Source organism: Vanessa tameamea, chromosome 27, assembly GCF_037043105.1.
Source record: "Vanessa tameamea isolate UH-Manoa-2023 chromosome 27, ilVanTame1 primary haplotype, whole genome shotgun sequence".
NCBI classification, from domain to species: domain Eukaryota; kingdom Metazoa; phylum Arthropoda; class Insecta; order Lepidoptera; family Nymphalidae; genus Vanessa; species Vanessa tameamea.
Window position 1 is genome coordinate 4827297 of NC_087335.1, and position 10215 is coordinate 4837511.

The window sequence follows — 10215 nt, forward strand, 5'->3', positions numbered from 1 at the left end:
TTATAAATAGGCAAAGTTATTAACGAAGTTTTACTATAGATAAATTAATAGTTAAAATTATTTTGATGCCGATGTTGTATAATGATGAGGATCTCCGCCTGGAGACAATCAAAGGTATAATCAGGTCATGCTTACTATGAAAATGGATTATCATCGGAAAACTCTGTAGAATAAGCATTAAACTAGCTTATCCTGCGGCTTTACCCACGCGAATTATATAACTTTACCTATAACAAACAAAGAATCGACCCTGTTTTACTCCCTAGAGAAATTAAAAAAGCAGCTTATGACTCCCGGGTATCAAACTATGTCCAAACCAAATCACATCTAAATCGGTTCAACAGTTAACGCGTGATGAGGTAACAGACAGATTTCCTTTCGCACTGATAATATTAGTATAGATCACATCATATATCTAGCGCTGTTTCATCTTAATAAATGGAATGAAAAGAGACACATATATATAATTTATAATTAGTTCGCAATAAAAACAAATTTAAAAAAGTAACTTTCGCATTTTTATAACTGAACCTTAGGCTTTACCTGCGCGAAATTTATAACACACAAACTTCCAATCCCCTTTTTACCCACTTAAGGGTAGAGTTTCGTAAAATTTCAGCGAATGTCTACACCCTATAAGGAACCTACCTGCCAAATTTCAAGTTTGTACGCGTTATAGTTATTAATCAGTGAGTGATTTCGCTTTTATATACATAATAGATTTACAACTGTTACATAAGAATCAGAATTTCTTGGATTGTCCAATTAAAAGCAAGATTTGCTTTTAAATAAATATTCTAAAAAGAAAACCTACCCACTTAACCTGACCAGGAGTAAGAGTCATTACGATACATATAAAATCAAAAGTAATAAACAAACAATTATTTTATGTATATATTAATAGTTTAATTAATAATAAGGCCTATATAACATTAGTACCTCGTCTGTCGGTTAGGAGACAACTGAAATTACCATAAATTGTTCAGCCGGGGTTTTATTACAGATTTCGGTTCAATTATGAGTTAATTTATTCTGAAACTAAGGATTACTGAATAACCATTATCGGTAAATGTTAATATTTAATTATATATTTTAAGCTATATTTGATTGTAGAATCAAATTATACTAAACTCGAGTAGGCTTTTATAACACTTTTCAATCGTCATTTTACGCAATCGATTTAAATGTAAAGCTAACACCGGTTCGTAATGTAGATTTACTAAGAACCGGCACGAAAATCAATAGTTACACTTTTCCAAAATTTTAATACAATGTTTTTTATCATCAGTGTAATATTGTGTTATTATTTATAAAATAATGTGATACTCAGGCACGGTGGAGTGTCGATTTGCGCAAGACGGCTGGCAGGAGCTAGATGCGAGTAGCCGAAGAGAAATCTCAGTGGCGTGCAATTGGAGAGACCTATGTCCAGCAGTGATGATGATGATGAATGTGATACCAGAAATCTCAAGTATAGAACATGACATTTTAGTACTAGCGCGATTTGAACCTGTGTTTGTTGTATATGGTCAATCTGGGCTATTAATTCTCTTAATAATAATTTGATATTAAGTACAAATGAAGCACTTGGTGGTAGGGCTTTGTACCGTTTGGATGGATACCACACACTCATCATATAATTTAACGCCATACAGCAATACTTAATATTACTGTGTTGTTGTTTGAAGGGAAAGTAAGCTGAGTAGCTACAGGCACAAGGACATAACATTTTAGTTCCCAATGTTGGTGGCGTATTGATTATGTAAGAAATTATAAAAAAATACGATGCCAATGTCTATGTGGTGACCACTTAACATCAGGTGGCTCATTTGCCGGTCCGCCTACGTATAACATTAAAAAAAAAAAATTAGTACGAAGCCAGCTTGAACCCCTAGGTCCCTGAAACCTAAGACAGTGTACTGTATAAATATTCATATACATATATATGTATTAAAATTTTAGAGTTAGGTATATAATACAATGTAGACCAGGAGCGACTTTGAGCTCTGCTCACACTATTAAAAAGTATTATGACAATATTTATCGAATTTCTCACGTTTATCAATTCGTCGGACATAACATTTATCGACATTAATTTTAACAAACAAACGCTCGTACAAATATTCTCTATTCATAATGATATTCTTCTTATAAATTCAAACTTATTTCAAAAGTTAATAATTTATTCTTGTCAATACCTGAACGCAAATATTGTTATAAAACAAAATAATACAATCGCAATAAGTAAATTAAAGTGTACAGAGGCGACCTAATCCTAATAAGGGATCTCTTCCGACCTTTGATGTTGAAATAAGATTTTATAACGAAGGGTTATGTTTGCAACAGGATTATACCAAGTTATATTTGAAATGGTCGTGAATTTAGCTGTTTTGGCATTTTAAAAATCATTTCTAATAACAGTCTCAATTATAAATCTTCATAGTAAATAAAACTACAGTGACAATGGCGCTGTAAGAAAAATTCACCCTTCCTTACATGCGCCACCAGCCTTGGGAATTAAGATGCTATGTCCCTTGTGCCTGTAGTTACAGTGGTACACTAACCCTTCGAACCGGAACACAACAACACTGAGCACTACTGTTTGGCGGTAGGATATCTGATGAGTGGTTGGTACCTACCTCGACGGGCTTGCACAAAGCCCAACTAAGTAACTATTATAATCCACTCCCTATGCTTCCAATTGTACACTAACTGGGCGCCAATACTAATACCAAATTTTCACTTAAACGCAATAAAAACGAAACGTGCTGATGTTTTCGTATTCAACTAACACAACGATCTGGTTGCGATTCCGTCGAAGTTGGATCGTAATAGAATCGGAAACGTTTCATAGCCGTTACATGTTTGTAGAATTATCCCCCAGCATGTATATGTCCCCAGTGGTAATCTATGTCGTTATTTTTTTTGTTTTTTTTTTTATGTTATATGTGGCAAACGAGCAGGAGGCTCATCTGATGGAAATTGACTACCATCACCCATGGACATCTGCAACACCGGGGGGCTTGCAGGTGCGTTGCCGGCCTTTAAGGAAGGAGTACGCTCTTTTCCTGAAGGTTCCCAAGTCGTATCGGTTCGGAAAAACCGCCGGTGAAACCTTCCACAGAGTGGTTATACGAGGCAGAAAATGTCTTAAAAATCGCGCTGTTGTGAATTTTCGGATATCTAGGTGGTGCGGGTGAAACTTAGGTTTAGCGTTATTTTTTTGTTTATAAGATTTAGAGTTTATTCGGACTTATCTATTTACTTTGTAAAATTTCATCAATCATACCAAGTGCCCTGTAACATAAGCTGTGTACCGAGTTGGGACATCGAACTGTGCCGATTTTCTGAGTATGAAAGCAGCAAGTATAGTCGGGCTTCTATATGGCCAAGCGAAAACTGTTTGAACAGGAAAAAAGTCTCTGAAGAAAACCTCGTGTTATTTTTATTCAAAGACCAGTACGAGATTTGAATGCAGGATGTGAAAACACAGTAGAGTACGACGGGAGAATGACCCGCGATCCTCGTTGAAAATACATACGTTTTATCTATTGGACCATCTCGTGTCTTTAAATAATAGTCGAGATATGTTTCCAAATGCTTGTTGTGTAAAAAAAGGTTTTATATATTTTTATCTAAATCTGATATAAATACCTTCGCCTCGTTTTAACGATAAATCGTAAACAATTTGTTTTATCTGTATTGTTTTATCTGTTTCCCGACGTACAGACTGTTTGTCTATGGATAGAAGATTTACTAACTTCCAGTACCAAAGACGTAGATCGTAAAAAACTCAAGACGGGGATCTGTTGCAGTAATTCCCAGTAGTGTAATGCATTCTGAATCTTTGTAAAACAATGCATTTAGGACATCTTCATTTAGTTTTATTGCTTTTTATTTTTATTTAATACTATTTTTTAAATTAAAGAATAATAAGGCTCTCATTCATTTTACCATTTAAAAGCAATTTGTTATCTTTTATGTACATGTAGCAAAAATTTAATAAATTATTTTACAAATATAACATACATTATAATATCCGTTAACTTTATCGAATCTCTATTTGATATAAACCGTAACATTGACATAAGAAATGGACTAGTAACGCCATCTATTATAAATTCGTGGTACTTTTATATTATATGAATACTATAAATTTATAAATTCAACGATAACAATATAAAATCGTATCGAACCAAAATATTTAAATTGAAGAATATAAAGCGTAAACTTTAAAATGCATCAGATATTTAAAAGTATAATCAATTGATCTGTCCTGGTGTATTCGCTCGCTTAAATTGTTTAAAGGATTGCAACGTACGAATCGATTATGTCAATTATACACTCATCAATTCAACCCATAAATAAAACTACCGGCATTCCATACCGTTGACGTTAAATCTTTGCAATTCGACAGAACAATTGCTTAAAAATCGACGTGTGCGTTTATTTTGCAATAATAATCAATCAATTGCACGTCGAACACAATATACTTTTGATATTAAATCAATAATTCACTTTGAAAAAAGTCACACACATCCCTTTGATGTGAAAAATCCAATTCATTTCATTGGTTCGGAGCGGCCATATTTTTTTGGATGTTTTTTGTGTCGTGATAACTTGTTTTTGTATAACCATGGGAATGGGTTCTTTAAACAACAGGTGCTACCGGACCTTTTTTTTTAAATGTCGTTGATTTAAATCTGTTACTGGGTCGAATGGATTCTACGTCGAATGTGTAACATTGAAGTATAACAAAGAATGAATGGTTTCTCTTTTACCGCGTTTTTCAACTTTATATTTTAAAAGCCATTTTAAACGAAACTAATGTGCCTTAAAAATTAATTACTTCGGGTATGAAATTTTAGTTTTATGTGTATTTAAAATCGTTTTTATAGCGAGCGTTATATTTCGAATTTTTAACTGGATTTTATTAAAGTTTTTATTTGAGGAGAATTTATAAAAAGCATTCGGTCATAAATTGCAAAATGAGCGGATCACTTAGCACCGTTACTGATAAAAGAAGTTTTATTCATTTAGTAACTAACTCGCCACCCTAACTTCTAATCAGCTTATGCTTAATATTAGATAAACGTTATAATATAATCTACAAATATCATATAATTTAAACAGTTATGTCAACTATACCGATAAGTTTTTCATCTCATAAAAATCCCACGATATTTTTCTAAAAGTTTTCTTTTAGACAATTTTCTATACTACACACGTCAACTATTGTACCATAAATTAAAAAAAAAGGTTTTATATCAAATATAGTATTAAACAATTTTTTTAAAAATATTATTACTTGTTTATCTATCACATATTAACAACAATAACGTAACATCAATAAACATACTTTATAAAAGTTAAGACCTTTTTTATATTTACTTAGATTTTTTTTAATTCTAAATATCTATCAGATACCATAAACGATAATGTTATAAAAATGAATATATTTCGTTAAAGTTAAGACCTTTTATATATTTTTAAAAAAAATTAGCTCCATTTACGTACTCAACACATTCAATTTAAATTGAATATAAATAAATTGCTTAATGAAAAATAAATATGTTCGCGCAATGAACTGTTCGAACTGTTTTCGCTAACAATTATTTGTCATTGTTATTGTTTGAAGAAATAACGTAATAAAACAAATTAAGCACTCGCTAAATATTTATATCCGTAATATTTAAATAAACAACAATTGATCGATATTCACTCATCAAGTATTTCGTGTATTTCAGTAAAGAAGTCAAGATATAACGAGAAAATGTAACTATCTAAGTTGCGTCAGTTTTATTTATAAAATTCACTTGATATAATTTATTTAATACAATTAAAAGCATCGGGCCAAGCAGGACCATCTTATATACATACAATACTGAATGGCTACGTAAACATCGCCAAAAAAGTTCTAGACTAGATAGTCTAGAACTTTTTTGGCGTTTGGTAGATACCAAACCGAATTGGATCAGCGTGTCGGAATAAGCTATAAACCCCAATGTTAGGAAGCTCACACGTGGGACAATTAAGAACAATGTTTTAAGACGTTGGCATGTTAATGATCATTGACATTTCTTATATTGCCAATATTTATTTGAAAGAAGACGAAACGCAGACTCACACACGCACACAAATACACACACACGCGCGCGCACTCCACACGATGACGCAACTGCTAGCAATTCCCGGGACTTGCGACCCGGGTGTGTTTAAGACTAGACTAGGCTTCGCAATGCGTATCAATACCTATACCTATTCTAGAGGAAACCTGTTACGATAGATTTGGATGTTCGCAAATATATTTGAATACTTTACGAAAAACTAAAATGTGGCTTAAAATGTTAACGAAAAAGACTCTACTTATCTATAATCGTGTTACAAATCGAATGTAACTCTGTCTGTCTGTTTTTTGTATGAATCATTTTATCACAATCCACTTGGTGGTTGGGCTTTGTGCAAGCCCGTCTGAGTAGGTACCACCCACTCATCAAATATTCTACCGCCTTACAGGAATAGTTAGTATTGTTGTTTTCCGATTTGAAGGGTGAATGAGCTAGTAATAACAGGCACAAGAGACATAACATCTTAGTTCCCAAGGTTGGTGGCGCATTGGTGATGTAAGGAACTGTTAATATTTCTTACAGCGCCATTGTCTATGGATGGTGTTGACCATATACCATCAGGTTGCCCATTTGCTCGTCCGCCTAACTATGTATTAAAAATATATACCAGACAAGATTCAGTAATAACGACTAGTTTATTGTAAGACTCGGTACAAAAACATATTTGTGTAACGACCGGTATGATACGTGCACAAATGTAGGTATTTCTTGAGCTATTCTATAAAAAAAACGAAACTCGAAACTCGACGTAAAACTCGATCATAAAATCTAAGAATGCGATATTGTATCCAATAATGTTAATATAATCGTAATACTAGCGATCAACGTCGGGGCTTTACTTGCAAAATTTACTTATATAACATGAATTAATCATAGGTGATGTGATCTTGTTAATTTTTTGATTTTTCGAAGAAAGACCACAGTGGCGTGGATTTGGAGAGGCCTGTGTTCAGCAGTGGACGAATGCGGGCTGATGATGATGTGATTTTTGCCTTTGACACTAAACCAACACACGTGTGTTGACAATTATATATATTTTTTTTTTATGATCTAAAGCGTAAGTGATGAAAGTGGTGACCGTTGACACCAAATTTTGAAGTCTTATGACGAAAGGTACCAAAATTTTTAAAGTAAAAATGTGTTAGCCGATTTTAACCCCATAAGATTTTTTTAAATATTTATATCAAATGAACTACTAAACTAACTACTTTTAAACTTGACTACAGCGCCATCTCTCGAACCTACAGAATACATTTTGTAAAGAAGATCTCAATTCAAGTCGTTCAGGAGTTATACGACCAGTAACAGATGGACCGACGATTATAAATGCATAAAAATACTTAAAGTATACAACCATTAAAACAGCGTATCTCTTCAAGATATTTTACGACCGAGCCAAGTATCGAATATCCAAATTATTTCTTAGAGAATAGATTTGTTGCCATTGATTTAACTAATAAAAACACAAGATAAAATTTATTCTATTATAATTATACAATCAAATATAAGCCTTTCGATTTTAGGCCTTATGTGTATTAATATTAAGGTTCACAAAGCTACAGTGCGAAAGCCTCCCTTTGAGGAGATGGTTAGAAGCTGATTTCACTACCAGTTTCTTTCTGGATTTAATAAATACTTTGGCGGGAACTGAAATATAAAACTAGAACTCAAAATTCGTATTATTTAAAATGTTTATTCCATATTTGAACTTGATATTTTAACTCATCTATTAAGTGATGACGAAGTTATTATCCATTATTTGTATAATAATTTAAAAAAAAACTTTTCTTTTTAAACATTTTCTAATATTACTATTAACTCCTTCAATTAAACTTAAAGCGTGTGCTAGTGGGACAATACCCCAAGGGGTCAAAATCGAATCTATGTCTTTTTCGCTAGGGGGCAATCCATTGCGCTATCGACGCTTTTTTTTTTTAATATTTAAGAAGGCCAAGATAATGGTGCCATCGTCGATAGTCACTAATAATGTAAAGAGCTACTTCCTCTACCGTTAATACGCTCTCATCAAAGGATTCCGAGACATTCTATCTTGAGCCTGTAATTATACTGACTGACTCACCCTTCAAACCGTAACACAACAATACTAAATATTTAACTACTACAGTGCCATAGATTTTTTATGCTTCCAATATAATTTATTTATTTTTTTTATTATTCCATTGTAGGAATTATATATTATTATTATAGTAATAATTAAAATATCTCGTAAGTTTTAAAACAATTAATTCATTCTCAACCAATCTTTTTAAAGATATATATTCTGTAATCAATACCATAAATAACTAACTAAAAAAATAACTCATCGAATAAACAAAAATAAAAATACCTATTACGAATTAATTTATTTTAATAAAAAAATCTTTCACTAGTACCTATTTAAATTATACTTTTAAATTATTTAAAAGATATCATTAATTATCTGTTCCACAAAACTTCATATTAAAGTTTATATAACATTAAATATATTATTTGTTTGTTTTCTTTCTTTACCGGCTTGACGTTTTTGGTACATAAATAGACAGTATTTGGTATCTACCTATATAGCAGTTGGACATTTTTGTCCAAAACAAACACATGCAAAGAGAAATCGCGGGATGAAGTAATTATAGCTTACACGACGGCTAATTAATAGTTATGATAATGTTCTCATTTTAAATCGAAATCGTTTTTCAATAAAATTAACTGTCATATAAACTTACCGATATCCTTTTAAAATCCAAACATAACCACACAATATCACTGAGAGGATTATTTGAAGAATTTTCCAATTTTAAAAAAAGTTATGAAATCTTTTTTCGTAACTTTTTCAAAGTCTATGATATACACGCGTCACGATATTCCGAATTCGAAATTCAATCGACGTAAGTACAACCGGATGGAGCGATGCCCGGGCAAGTACTGAATAGGAATGGTTTCCCGCCCTTATGTCACAGATTAACAATACCCAGATATGATAACGATATTCCATTGTGTGATAGATTTGTTATTAAAACAAATAATTATTAATTTTTTACGACGATAATAACTGTTAATATAGACAAGAAATAATATTATACAGCTTGAATAACTTTAAAATTACCTGCATTAAATTGAAAATATCACGGAACGCATCTACATGCAAAACAAAATATCTGAACTCTAAAAATACAGTCATAATTCTAGCTTAATATTGTATTTACTTTGCTCAATTTGGTTTTATTTTATAATAACAATTTTTTTTTTAAATGTTATTATTAATATGTTTTAAAAATATATTTAATTTTGTTGTTTATTATATTATGACATATAAATTCAAAAATACTATTAAATATTCTCAACGAAATAAAGCACAACAAATAAAAAAAAAAATACGATTAAAACATTAAAACCTCTTACAACTTGAGTAGAATATGCATTTACTCTATGACATGTGGATATAGCTATCCTTTTTCGTAATATGATTTAAATATATCTGTCCTCTTCGCACGCCACTGCAGCACTTTTATACTATTAATACCAAGCGTTAGTGAACTTGGCGAAATGTAATTATTCCTTCTTATGGTAACTGTTTGTCTAAGTTACTTTAAAGTGGAAAAGAAATCTTTACTTCGTAAGAAATTTATTTTTATTTTCCTTTTAGCAACGTGTTCTTGTTTGCAAATGTTTTGTTAGTTACTGGTCATAATTCGAATGAATTCCATTTTTAAAAAAGTATCGTAACAGCCGTTAAATTGTATTGCGAATTGTATTGGGTTATACTTTTACTGAATTTTATATTTAAATCGAATCAATAAAACAATACATTAACCTTGGGAACTAAGATCCCCAGTTCCTTGTGCCTATTAGTAATCTAGATAACTCAGCCTTAACGGAAACAGAACAATAATACGTATTACTTTTTTTCAAACTAGTTTTTTAAATGATCCTTTCGATGACATTTTCTTTATTTAAAATTCGAATGACAGCTTCTACAATTTTATGTAAAAATTCGCTTTTGAGCAGCGTGGCACCTTCTTTGGAGTAGCGAGGTGCTTCCTCCACCTCAAAAAGGAGAGGCCTATGCCCAGCGGTGGGATATTTACAGTAT

The 10215-nt window shown here is 31.7% G+C and overlaps 1 protein-coding gene across 2 annotated transcripts in view; it reads right to left on the minus strand.

Annotated features, from left to right (window-relative positions):
- LOC113391970 (irregular chiasm C-roughest protein-like) overlaps positions 1-9037 on the minus strand; it is a 97223-nt gene extending 88186 nt beyond the window's left edge. For both annotated transcript variants that reach the window (XM_026628133.2, XM_026628132.2), the window contains exon 1: positions 8849-9037. The gene's annotated coding sequence lies outside the window, so the exon portion shown is untranslated. The remainder of the gene's footprint in view (positions 1-8848) is intronic.
- Between the last annotated feature and the right edge of the window lie 1178 nt (positions 9038-10215).